Source organism: Rissa tridactyla, chromosome 2 (genome assembly GCF_028500815.1).
Source record: "Rissa tridactyla isolate bRisTri1 chromosome 2, bRisTri1.patW.cur.20221130, whole genome shotgun sequence".
Taxonomy (NCBI): domain Eukaryota; kingdom Metazoa; phylum Chordata; class Aves; order Charadriiformes; family Laridae; genus Rissa; species Rissa tridactyla.
The window spans coordinates 115,188,411-115,203,052 of NC_071467.1; positions in this window are offsets into that span (position 1 = coordinate 115,188,411).

The following is a 14,642-nucleotide window of genomic DNA, read 5'->3' on the forward strand; positions in this document are numbered from 1 at the left end:
TTTATTATTCCTGTTCGCCAGTACACAGTGTTAGACTGATGTTTTTAAACAACCTCCAGTTCAAAAAAAAAAAGCAGACACATGCTTATCACTGCCGGGGCGTGATGTCAAACTAACACCAGCCAGCTCTGGGGGAAGGTCCAAGCCCGCAAAAGCCAAGGGGAAGGAGGGAGGGAACCATGCAGCCAGTCCAGCACAGGCAACACAACTCCCAGGAGACGAGGCAGCCAAAACAGACCTCGCTAAAGGCATTTTTTAGCAGCCAGCTCTGCTAAACCCAACTAAATTGCCTCCAGCACAGCTTTGTCAGCTGTCCCTTTCCATGTTGGCTCTGCACAAAGTTTGAATGCCTGAAGTACTTTCTAGCTACTCAAGGCATTGAGTTAGGATGGGAGCTAGACATCCAGGTGCCTTCAAGATGTCTTAACAAGTGACTTCAGGTTTAGGATTGCTGACATTTCTTTTCTTTTAGCTTTGTATTTCCTTGCTCAGCTTCAAAGTTGTTTAGTTGTACGCTATTTTTACCCTTTTCCTCTTCACTGAAGCTTTTACTCCCCTCTCTCCTATCAGTTTCCACAAAGGACAATCAGTTTTCTGATTACCTTTTAGCCTCAGATGACTTACCTTGTAGTCATCGCAGTCTGCCCAAATCAAGGGAACAGTATCCATGAAAAGACGACACCTAGTTCTCTCCACCTACCCTTTCCTACACAGCCTTCCTGCAACCTACAGCACTTTACTGCTGCTGAACCAGCAGCTCCCTGAACAGAGCTTCAACACTCTCTAAATTTGTATTTATCAACACAGTCCTCAAGGACAAGGACCTTCCTAGCCACTCACCATTTACACTGGCAACACAAACTCAGACCAAGCTGACCCAGCAACCCCTTGCAGACCTTACACCATTAAGCCCCCTCCTGCCAGCTGCACAAGGCTCCCAGCCTTCCTATAGGCTCCTGCCGGGACTCTGCTAATTCATATCAGCTGTAGCTTTGAACCAGCTTTCTCCCAGCTGATGCTGTTTCAAGACATCTCATCCTGAGATAACGGAGCTTAGTAGATGCCATTAGTTTTTCTGACTAATATGTTTCTTCTTCTGAGAAAAAACACATGGTGTCGTCCTTCTAATGGCTCTTCCCTGGTTTGCTAGGGGAAAAAAAAGACCAAAAATCCTGTACTACAGGATTCTTGGTCTGAGACCCTTAAAGGAACAAAAGCAAGCACCAGTTCCTGCCCTAGGACTACATGATGTTCCTTCTTACTGCCCTGTGGAAGGAACTACTGTTTCTCCTTACAAAGAACACAGAGGAAACCCCCAAAGAAGGGTCTGGCTTCTTAAAAAAATACTCAAAGGTAAGGACATATCAAAATTCATCCCAAATAAGGAAAACAATTAAATCTGCACCAGAGGAGGTATTCATTCTCATGGAAGTCAATAGGACCAAAGTGTGCAAGCTTCTCTAAAGTAGACTAACGGGCCGGCTGAGTCTGGAAGCACAAACCTTTGCATACCTGCTGGTAGAGTTTGGATCTGTGCTTGTACAGCGACATGTACTGCCCTGATTCAACAAGGTCATTGTCCAGCTGCCAACACAATGTTCTAATAAAGCAATGAGGGGTTTCGAAATTCACTTGGATAAAAATTGGGCTGGAGCTAAAGGACATCATCAGAAGCGTTGCTTAGCAAGGATCTGGATGACTGAAATTTAATAATGGATGATTAGAAAAGCATCACTGCACTTCAACAGTTTGATTAATGTCACTACGGCCCCAGGAAGAGTAATTCAAGTTTGTGCAAACCAGTACCAAAGGAAAACCATTTTCGTGAGGTTAAGGATTGACCAGTTTGCTGTGGCGGACAACGAATGATAAAAGAACTGTTCTGTGCTAGGATCGCTGTACTGAGAAGTTACTTTTCACCTCTATTTTTAAAATTACTGTGTTTATCCAAGGTCACTCATGGGAAAAAAGGACGCTTAGTCAAACACATATTACTTAGTTGCAAAAATAATAGGAAACTTTAAAAGGAGAGAAATGAGAGTACCAAATTGACTTGAATTTATTTGACTTGAATTTTCTCCTCATATGGGAAAACAAATGAATATTTACATACTGTAAAGTCAAGTGTCTAGCCACGAAAATAATGTCATCAAAAAGTCATCAGAAGAAAAGGTCATATTATTTGGATAGATACTTTTCCTTCTGTGGCTCTTTCTTCTTGAAGTCTAAATAAACACTTGTGCTGCAGCCACATTTTGTCTCTTGGAAGTTTGGGGAGGTTGCGAGCCCCAGTGTTTAAAGCGCAAAAGTTTTCCTGTTGGTGAGTAGCAAGAGCAGGGCCCCAGGGAATCAAGGGAGAGGCTTCACAGCCCAAAACAATCACCTATTCAGAACTATTAAGATGAGAGACTGTGGGAAGATATTTCCAATCCTCCCCGGTTGCAGCCAGAGGAAAACAAGCAGCCTTAAGTACACTACCAGAAGGAGCCGAGATGTCCACCCTTACGTGATATACACCATAAAACATGGGATAACAGTGTCCAAGGGCACACCACCTGAAGTCCTAGAGCTGAAACATCTCAAGCTCCTCATTGAAAATCAATTCACTGCCAGTATAATGTGTTTGCCTACACATGCTTTAGGAGGCATTCTACAAAACCTCCATCTGCAAGGTGCTGAGCGCTCTCCCTAACTTTACATTGCAGTAGCGATTAGAGGCACTCCACGCTTCAGAAAGGTTGTCCTGCAATGCCTCTAGCCCTCCTAGGAAGCAATTGCACAGCCAGCTTCATAGGCGCAGAGACCACCAACAGGGAGGTGCAGGAGAGCCAGGGAGGGCTGCAGGAGGTGCCGCTGGCAAGCCACAGCTTTAGCAAGCCAGCAACAGCTCCCACTGCTTCTTCTGATTCAGGACTGACCCAGGTGAAACCGTTTATGCCAGCCAAAATTTTGCTGCGTCCCGGCTTAGTTTTCAGGTAAGCCAGATCTTGGTGCCATTGTGGATTTTCATGTAAGGCAACACTTAGGGATTGTAGGACAAATGGCAATTGTCTTATTGAAACGACTTCTTAATTAGCAAATTTCAATAGGATTTTTCCCTCCCAGTGTCAGCTAGATATAAATGTTGTGAAACAAACCCTTCCAGACATCAAAGCAAGAGAGTGATTGTTTCTGGGTTTCAGGCTGAGCCTGAAACTGGATCCAGACCAGTACTTGGAGACATGCTTCTTCATTTTTAAGAGCCATTGCCCAATGTGATTTCCCAAGTCCCTGCACCACGGTCCATATGAGCTTCATCCCCCACGTTCCTCCCAGTGGCCAGTCCATTGTTTGTGAGTGTCCTCAGTAAAGCGGTTGTAAATAATTTACACAACCCTCAGCCAACCGAGGCAGAGACAGTACCACCATGGCCACGTGAACTTCTCGAGCTATAGCCGGGTTACTTTGCACGTGATGCGAAATGAAAAATAAAGCCCTGAGCATTCCAGTCATACCAAGTGTGCTCCCGACAGCGCTTTTAAACAAATCTCCACTGTTCGAGGGATAGAGCAGAACTGGAGTCTGTCTGCTTCGATTTAAATCTGTCCCTGAATGATGTCCATGAGTTAACAGGGAGAATTACAAGGGAAGGAACAAATAAACATTAGAAAAAGAAAAAGAAAACCAGACTTTTTTTAAACACTCAGATGCCTGGATAGTTCCCAGGCTAAGCATCCATGTGTTTAAAAAAAAAATAAAAGAATCCTCTCAACAGCATACAAGTGTTAGCAGCTCTGAGGCTGCGTAACCTATCTGTGAAATCAGGTATGGATTTACCGGCGGGGGAGCAGAGAAGGGTAATCGCTGCCTTGTTCCCAAGAGCTGTGCCTTGCAGGCCGCGTGGTCTCAGGCCACACTACAGGGCCGTCTGTGGGCACACAACCAGCCCCACGCGAGCTGGCGTGCAGGTTGTCCTCTCCAGGGAAGGGGGTAGACATCCAGGAAAGCTCTTTTGTCCATCAATATGGCCAATGCACTCAGTGGTGTGGTCAAGTGCAAAGAGCTTTAGCCACTGTACGTGAAGGAGAGAAGGTCTGGCCGCAACTATTTTTTAGGACCATTTCTGCCTTTGCTTTCTTCTGCGGCAAGACTTATTAAACTTTGTTTTGGATGCGTCTCAGCCAAAGCCTTTCCGGTTTTAGGGCAATAGTCCCACGATTCTCCATTTGTGCCCACACTTATACTACTGCAGGACAAGCAGAAAGGCTGTGTAGCCACTCACTCCACTACGTGAGACATTAGGAGCCCAAGTTTATAAATGCAGACAAGAAACCACCGATCACAACCTGATGTTGATGTACGGCGCTAAAACACAGCAAGTCCCTAACAAGTGACAGTAGGAGGCTTAAATGGTATCTAACTCGTCTCACAAAAAGCCATCTAGATTCCCATTTGGCCCAGATCTTGTATTTATGTAGTTCAAATTTATGCTCACGTTTAACGTAGGAATGTTGGAGCTTGAGTGTAATTTGTGTTTGTACTTCTAATACCTATCTAGAAAATATTAGACAAAGCCAATAAAAGGAAAAGCTTTCCCCTGCCTCTCTTCTGAAACTCCTCTTCAGCTTAACCCAATTTTCCAAGTCACTTAGAGGCCTTTAAATAAAATGAAATCCTAACGATGTCGCTGCCATGAATAATTAATTGTACCAGTACAATCTCTCAAACAAAATCCATTCTCATTAGATTAGAGGTTTTCTCAAGACACACGAGTTCATTATGGCATTTTTACATCCTTCTTGTCTCTTACGTTTCTTTGTCTTTCCTTATCTCTGTCTTTTCCTATTTGTGTCTGAGACCCAGGGCTCCCATCACCTCGGTAGCCTCCAAAACGACACGTCGATGCCTGGGGAAGAGAGCTCCTCGACAGCCAGGCACAGGGTGGCAGCAGTGTGAGAGCACTGTCTCTAGCTTATGAACAGACCAGTGGGGTGGGGGCAGTTCACTGGACACTCCCGTTTCCAGAGTCCAAGGACTCATTTTGAAAGGTTTTTCCTCTGCTGAAAAGCTCTAACCTCGAACAGATTTAGGAGCCTGGTTCAAGTTTTGCACGCAATCTTTGTTAAAGCCATTTTCAGTGTTTGAAGGTGTAAGAGGTTAAAGAGTATTACCGTACTAATAACCAGGCATCAATTTTTTTTTTTTTTTACCCAGCTTTGTATTCAGACTAATAAAGATAATAGGTGAGTTAAGGATAGAAGGTCAAATTCATTGCACATTTGACTACCACCATTTTGGTAGGCAAAACTTCCAAGACGCTCAAAGCTGCATTTATCCAGAGACCAAAGAAACTATTTTAAAGTATAATAGGAGTCATTCACTGTATCCTTAATAACAGGCTTTGCCACAAGAAATAAAACTTCTGTCCAGACATGACCCAATTTAAACTGCTGGCATCAAATACAATTTTTTCTTAAGCCTCTGACAGTCCAGGCCCATCCAGTAGATTTTCCTCTTTTGAGGGTGACAATAGCGTAAGGAATGAGAGGCTCCCTGACGTCCCCAAAGCAACTGTTATTAGTCTTTTGGAAGATGCATAAAAATAAAATCCAGATCACCAAGTGTCTTCAGGAATCTAATTTGATTTTCCACAGAGACAAGCATTCCTTTTGGTGCTGAGGACAGATTCCAAGTCTGATAATTACACTTCACCTCTTACACATGCCCTGTGAATTCCGTCGGATATGGCATTGCCATGCCACTTTGGATGCTTCCTCACAAACTGCACACCTTGCCAGCACATGCTGGTAACAGGGCACTGGAACAGAGAACCGAAAGGGATCTCTGCCCTGCCACAGGATTCCTCAAGCACCACCTTACACCTACTTGTGGTCTTCATCCCCATCACTCTTCTTGGGAAGATACCACTTCCATGGTTAGGAATCATCTTCTGGCCCAAATTTTCTTCTTGGGGTTTATATCCATTCTTCTTTAGGCCAGTTTTGTCCTTTACACTAACGAGGTATTCTTCCTGCCAGAGTTTATCCCCTTGATGTATTCACAGGCAACGTTTGTCCTTTCTCAGCTTTCATCTTCTTAGATGATTTAAATTCTCCTGATTATCCAAGTGCCCCTTCCCTCCATGCCACTCCACTTTGGAGATTACCTATGGTGAAAATGGGAGCTAATACTTCCTTCCCTTCTACCAATACCTCATTTGAGGTACCTTAAGACATCAGGATTGCGGACACTTTTTCCCTGGTTACTTTTCACCTGTGACTCCTTGTGAACCTCTGATCACCCACCGTGCCCAGGGTACTTCCTTTGCTGTTTCCAAGTGCTGTGCTCTTGGTTTGTAAGAGTTATTCTTTTTATTAGTCACTGATTTCTTCACCTAGCTCTTTGCATTGCTGCATTTCATCCCAGTTTCATTAGCCCAGTCCTCACTGAAGCACATCACCGTCCTCTTCGTGCTGCTGATGCCTCACAACTTCATCTCAGTATCAAATGTCATTGGCACTCCAGACCCCGGCCACAGACGTGCTCGGGCTAGGAGGACGGTAACCACAACATACAACCTAGCACTGGAAGAGCCCAAGGGAAAGGGATGTTACCCCATTATCGTCTGACTGCCCATGTTAATCCGTCCTTAAAAACTCTGCTGGTTTTTATGCAAGATCATGAATTGAACTATTCAATATGAATTTTTCCCCTCAAGGGTATGTTTAAAAACATGTCTCCAGCCCTCTAATCCCCCTGTCAGCAAAGCTTCCTGTTATCTCTTCTTTATCTAGCTTTTGTATTTATCCCTATCTTATCCATCTAAAGTAATAAATTCTCTCAAAGGACCATAAAATCTGCTCTGCCAGACATGATGTTTCATGTTCCAGTTGTCTCTGCAGCACTTCCCTATAAAGCTTTTGTCTTCATTCAAAGTCGAGAGAGGTCCTGCACATCTGATGTCAGCAGTTCCAAGACTCCTCTAAAGCCAAGTCCTTGAGCTCATTAGTCCCCTTTGCTCTGCTCATTACTACTCTCAAAGTTTGCTTTCCTGAAAGAAAGCATCTTAGTTTTCTTTAACTGCCTTTTGATTTAAAGGAATTCTACTGACATTCAGTCAATCCAAGCAGCTTGATTTGGTTTTGATAATCGGTTCTTTGGTAACATCCTTGCTGCCGATGATGAATGAGTCTGCAGTACTGATGACTCCTATTAGACCAACGACTGGTGAAGAAATCTGCCCATTCCCGAACGCAAGGCTACCTGGATCCAACTAATCCTAGCTACTGTTTTCTCTGCCTAGATTTTCCAGATCAAATTTAATTATAGAAACCCACCCATTTCTAAATCTAAGCCTGGGTATCTGCAAACAAGACTCCTAACACTAGACCAGTAGATTTTTTAAAAAATTTTTTTACCATCTTTCCCATAAGTATGTAATCCAAAGTGGGTCTATTTGACCAGCGTTATCCCTTTTTGCTCGTCATCTGTCATACCATGAACACAGATATATCAATACCTTTAGCTTTACTGATCCTTCCTGAATAGTCCTTCTCTTGGAACGCCTGATTTTCTTTTATGATCTCTGTTCCTTAATTGTATTTGCAATCCCACTGAGATCCTTTGCCAGTAATTCATATGACTCTATTGCAACGTTAATTACATGTTTGTGTTAATACTCTGCTGGCCTTGACACTACAATTGTATTTTTAAAAAAATGAAATGTTTGTATAATTATACATTACTCTGCATATACATATGCCCTGCTCCATAGCTGAGAGAGACTTCTTTTAATAATCTGAGTCCCTTCGCTGACTCTGCTCTCACCAAAATTAGTACTTAGAGACTTACATGTCAGCCCCAGTATTCCTTTATCTGCTACTGTACCCTCTGTATTTCATAGACTGGTTTATGTTGGAAGGGACCTTAAAGATCATCTTGTTCCAACCCCCCTGCCATGGGCAGGGACACCTCCCACTAGACCAGGCTGCTCAAAAGCCCCATCCAGCCTGGCCTTGAACACTTCCAGGGATGGGGCATCCACAACTTCCACAGGCAACCTGTTCCAGTGTCTCACCATCCTCACAGTAAAGAATTTCTTCCCGACATCTAAGCTAAATCTACCCTCCTTCAGTTTGAAGCCATTACATCTCATCCTGCCACTACATGCCCTTGTAAGAAGTCCCTCTCCAGCTTTCTTGTAAGCCCCAATCTCATTTTCTTCTCCTTGCCCACAGACACCACCAAGCCTCTCAGGTCCTGCACTCACAGGTCCAGTTCTGTTACTCATTGGTAACTCTTCCAACCAGCTACCACAGTGTACATACACAGCCTCAGGCCACCAGCAGGCCAATACTAGCTTGCTTTGCTTATCTGTTTCTGCAGTCACAAGGTTTGGCATCTAGCCACCTTCCTTCTTCAGGCCGCCTCCGCCATAATCTCAGGAGCCATCTTCTGTTGCTTTGCTTTCAAGAAATAAAGTGCAGCATCCTCACTCCAACTTGATGGGTCTGGCTGCTGGGCTCCCCTGCTCTCTACTGATGTAGAAACCCAGCAACTGACAGTTCATTTACTGCAGTTAATGGCAGAAAATCTCTCTCATGGTCTAGGACCCCCAATTCCCCTTCTACACAAAAAAATCCCCCAACATTTTGCAACAAATTCTGAGTAGGCTACATTGAACTAAACAGTAGCTCCTTAGATACACACGTAACTGAATGTGAGTGACAGCATGCGTGTCTATGTGACTATACAGAGTGAGTCAGTCCGTTATCCCTACAAGGAAGGTCACTATAGCTATTAAATTACAATGGGCAAAAACATTAGTGTAGCCATTAAAATGAAAACCAAATTGATTTTTGAGATGATCATTATCCACATTTGCAATTACAGTTTTTCCTCTTAAAAATGGAAAATTGTGCACAGACAGAAGGGCAGTGCAATAAACTCCAGAGTTTTCTGTTAAACTTAGAAAATCAAGATAATTCACCCTTAATGTTTCTTGACCTAATTTCTTTGTCTTTTAGCATCACGAGGGCCAGAGAATATTAAGTGGTATCACCTGCGATGTGGGTACCAAGGCAACAGGCTCTCAGCTTAAGGACAAAGTAAAATCTGTACTTCTATGGTACTTCTATGGAGACAACAAAGCTCTCTGAAACCTGTTTCAATGACCCTACTCATGCTCTCAAATACCCGATTTAAAAAATTACTTGTATTTGTGATCTTGTTATTCTTTGTACTGTTGGGACACTGCAGACCCACAGTGATGGGCAATTATACCGCGTGAAATGAAAGACCCTCTCCAAGAAATGGAGTTTAACCTGATATCTTACGGGAAGCGCTTTCACAACCTCCATCTCAATTAGTGGCATTTCACGTTGCCAAATTCTTCACAGTAGCCCTGATACAATTTAAAATCCTTGGCAAGCCCAGTTTTTCAGCTGACATGGAACTACCAGCAAAGGAGAGAAGGGCAGAGGGAGAAACAAGGATTTTTCCAAGCCATCATTCAGTGTTTTCATACATCACAAAAGCCAACTCCCAAACAGAGCTTTTCAGCATCAGCTCTGAATGCTCAGAAGAGGCCAGGAGCTTTGTCAACATTAACAGAGAAGCCCCAAAAGCAATACGGAGCACTCCACTAGCCACCGAGAAATCACCCTGGATATGTGCAATGGAAGGGAAATGGAAAGATAGCTATTGATTACGTCTTATTTGCCAAAAAAAATCCCTATTGTATCACAGCCTACAATTTCTTCTAAGTTTTTCAACTTGGTTAACAATGTTGTTGTTGTTGTTTCCCTTTGTTGTTGTTCCCCAACAACAAAAATGTTGTTGTTTCCCTTCAATAAATATTAAAGTTCTACCTGCTTCTTTAACAGACATCAGACATCTCAAAATGTTTGCAAACACACAGCAAAGAGGAAGAAACCTTCCCAACAAAGAGTTCCTCCTCACAACATATTCCCTGAGCTTCACTATCTGTTTTTCACTACTGCCCATCTTCACACCACACCAGTCTCACAGAAACAAAGCAACGCCAGAACAAGAAAAACAAACTTTAACTGTATAGTTATCACTATAACCTATGCCTCACATTTGACACATGGAAGGTTCTTAAATTGCAGTCACAAAAAGGGAGATGAAGCCACTACCGAGAAGAATGGAAGGAAATTGGGATCTGTTTCCCATCAGAAGTCTCTTTGGTGCTTACAGTCACCTGTAGGAAGACAGAAAAAAGACCTACTGTAGACACACAAACAGTCCAAGGTAGAGAGAAACTGAAGGATATATGATGTTATATATTTCACATACGTGTAAAATTATGTCAAGTCTGTAATAGCTCAGATAACCTTGGGGCCAGATCTTTGTTGAGTGCAAGCAGGCCCAAATCAACCCGGCTTATTAACTTGCTTCATATGATGCACATGCACCAGATGAAGAAGAGGGCCAACAGTTCTAGGGTTCTATCTGTGTTTTACTTATACTCATTCCCCTTGAAACTCAAAACCAAGATGCTGTCCAGACCAGTTTAGTGCCTTAAAAATGTGTATTCCTAGTTCCTGAACTGGACTTTGGAACAATAGCTATGGTCTCATGAGATAGGAGTCTTTGACAAGCAACATCCTCTCAAGATATTGCTGCTGCTGAATGGTGCTCTCATGCCACGCCGGGCTGCCCCCCTCCATTGCCCACACGCCCACACTGGGAATCAGCCCGGAGAACTGATTCAGCCTTTACAAACCCCATAAAAAATGAGAACCTTTACATGATCCAGCCCCTGCCTGGTGCCATGCTGTAACACTGGATAATGTGACCACTATTACATATTATGGTATCAGATCTCTGCAGATTACCTCACTTTGTAAAGGACCTCAAAAGCCCTCCATCAGAGGCCATAGGAATTCCATCCCTCACCAATGAAATGCAATTGGCAAAAGAGCATTAAGAAGGTATCGGTTGTCCTCCACCAGTAGTGGCTGGGAAAAATTATTCAGAGGATTTAAGACAAATGTTTGCTTCAGCAATTTAAAAAAAAAAAATAAATACTTGCTCTGAAGAATCATACGTCATAGCTATTTGCTAGGAAGACCCATGCTGCCTTTTACATTATAATTAACAGGTAGGAAGATTAATTTAAGACATATCAAGACCAAGTCAGGCATAATCATCTTAATTAATGATGTTCATGCTATAACTGACATGTTACACCCTATCTTTGTGGCCACAGGGGGGAAAAAAATTTAAAAATCAACAGTTTTGGAAAACTAGCATACAACCCAATAAACTGATGATTCCACATTTCCCGGAGCCAACTCTGTGTCACATAATCCGGAGGCTGGTTTTTTTCAGCTAGATGAAGACAGCAGGGTGCCTAACTCGTTACAGCAGCGCTTCACCAAGCAGCAGCGTTACCACATGCATCTGAATGTGAGAATCGAACCGCTCTGGAACAGGCAAGCTACAGACAGGACTGTTTGGAGACAGCCTAGAATATGAAGCCCTCGAGCCGAAAAAAGAGATACAACAATGGGAGCAATTTCACAGCTCCCTCGCAATACTTCATCCACTTATCGCAAGCAGGACGACTCGCATCTTTTAGTGGCGGAGGAGCGGTCAGCTTTCACGACGATTGCAATAACTGACTGACTTCTGCCGGGGGTACGGCAGAAGGGTTTGGGTGAGCGATGCTTTTTTCGTAAGGGAAAGCTACCCAGCCTTCCCTGAAAGCATCATCTGTCTCATGAAGGTGAACGTCACGCCGGCAGAGATACTTGGTGAAAGTGAAAAGAAACATCTCTTTCAACACGTACCGTCCAACTCGGTACATTTACCCACTTCAGTGTCCCGCTGCTGCAGGAGGACGAGCACCCAGCAGCCCTTCCCGACGCCAGAAGCGAAGGCGGGACGGCCGCCGGCGGCCAAACCAGCACTACCCAAAACAAACAGGGGCTGCGGCTCGGTGGCACCGGGGGCTGGTAGCCCCGTGTCCCGCGGAGCCCGCCCAAGGTCGTCCCCCCACCACCACCACCCCGGAGCCGGCGGCAGCCCGGGCGGGCGGCGCGGCTGGGCGGTGGCGCCATCTAGCGGCGGCGACAGAGCATCGGGGCCGGGGGTCCGGCCGGCACGGCAGCCAGCGGCCCGGCTCCTCCCCCAGTCACCCCGTCACGCGTGACGCGTCCTCTTATTTTGGCTGTCACTCGCTTCCTTAATTATCTCTGGTTGACAAATTGGAGCATCGAGTGCTCACCGGCGAGACAAAATCGCTCATTTATTTTTAAGGCAGCGTACTGGCACAAGTCTCCCCGTTATTTCGTTACTCGCAGCAAAAAAACTTGAAGAAAGTCGCCCGAACATGCTAACTTTAACACAAATACGGGCTTTCGACTTTCCTTTCCCACAAGTCTTTCTGAATGTGTAAAAGAAAACACGTGCACACACACACAAAAAAACCCAGATTTTTAAAAATTAGCATACCCACCACTCCATTTACTCCCTACGCATAAACTACTCCCATCTAGATTCCCCCTGCCCACATTTCTGCAAAACTACAAAAAAAAAACCCACCCAACAGTCTTTCCGTAAGTTTTGTGCTACTTACACATCTCATCACTGTGAGATTTAAACTACAATTGCAGCTTCCCTGGTACAAGCTCCCTACTCAAAAAATGAGCAGTAATTTTGCAGTTTACTCCTAGGACAACTAAAACTACGTGAGGATGCAGAAAACCAGTTAAGATCTCCTGATTTTTCAGAAGTCCGAATTAAATTCTAGAAATATAATCCTTCTTTCCCCTCTACTCCTCCCACAGCCTTGAAAAATTTTAGGCTTTATTACAGAAGCGTCACGTAACAACTGTGCTGACATAAGGGCCCCAGAGCCTTTGAATGCCATTAAATGACAGTTTAAACAAAGGGTTCAACAGAATGACCGCACATCTTCAGCTTCACCATCCCAGGCCCTGACAACAATGCAAGCAGTGAAATCACATCAGTATCATGGATACACATTAAGGAGTGGGGTGGGGGGGAGTATGAGTATTTATTGTTATACGGCAACATCTCCTAGTGTTGTTTAAACAAAGTATAAAGCTCTAAAACAAGCACAAATTAATGTCTTGGTAAAGAAGTGGAGATACTGATTATGTAGCTTGGGCATTCTCCCACTGGACGCTGTGTTTCCCTCTGTAAATTCCAAGAGAAGGAAGTTAGCCGGCCCCAGCCTTTTTATGGAGCATTCTTTCTGGTCCAGTATGTGCTTCCCTCCTCTCCCATCAGTGCTACAGGGTAGATTGTCTTGCGAGTAAGTCTAAACTGTGAAGCAAAAGCTAAAGACCTTGCACAGACAGCTGTAAGTGACTAAATCCACCTGAGAGCAAGGCGCTGCCTCCCACATGGCAGCAGCCAAACAGATGACACTCTAGACCTAGCACTCACGCAGAGCCACTGCCACGAAGAATGGCCGAATCCCCTGGTTTTTGGGGGGTGGGAATCATGATGAAACGTATTTATTGCCCTGTATTATCTTGTTGCTCAGAGGCACAGCAGCTTTGAAGCAAAGGGCTGTGAGTGATAAAACTCATTCCCAGTTTGCATCACCCCGCCTATCCTAACACAGTGGTCTGAAGGAAGAGTACATCACCCACACACGAAGCCACACTGGCATTCATGTAGTTAATCTGAACACCTGTAGCATCAAAGCTTCCCCAGCACAAGTAACACAGTATTACCCTGGGCACTTTGGCATCTAGCTCACACCAGATTTAAGGAAGGCCTGCAAACTAATTAACAAGGGTGCATACAGCTGGGCTGCAGTCCTGTCTCTGATTGCCCACCTACACACATCCAGACAAAACAGCTCAGAGTTCACAATCACTACGCTGGGGTAAATTCTGAACTGCCTCCTTGCAATAGCAAAGGCTGCTAAAAAAAGGCTTACACTAGCAAACATTTAGGTTGTACAGGAAACAAGCAGCAGAAAAATGATTAGTCACACCACAGGACGGCACAAAGTGATTTTCCATCACCCGTTACCACTACGAACCTCACATGCAATGGTATTTTTTCCTTCTGCCACAGCAATAGTAAGATAGTGGAGTATGTCTGAGACAGAATCAGCCTTTTCCTGTAATACCATGTGGTAATTTCTCTCCGAGATACCTGAATTTAAGGGCAACAGGGAGCAACTGGAAAGCCAATGCTGCCTGTCAAGGTCTCCAAACCAAACAGTGGCATGAGGAAGAGACCTCTAAGCTCACAACAGGAGAAGGAGGATTCTTTGGTCTGCTATTTTGTGCCCAAGAATCCTCCAGTTTGAGTTTATGCTACACCTGTTTGTTAAACCAACAGTCCTATTGTAATTTGTTGTCAAGAGGTCAATGCAGATGTATGTAGGGACATAGATCAGTTGCAAAGTATTTTTTAGAGTAAACACAATACTGAGAAAGTCATGCAGAAGAGCAGCTGTATGTTACTCTTTTCATATACCTCCTCCATCAGTACTGCTAATCTCATCTGTAATAGGGTTGTTTTCTTCGCAGCAGGTACGGACGGAATATGCTTCGACCTTGTGTCTGTTTCTGGTGTGACTGTCTCTGCCTTAACACACTGTGAAGTGGTTGCACACGATGGCATACACTTGCTATTAGATACATGGACCT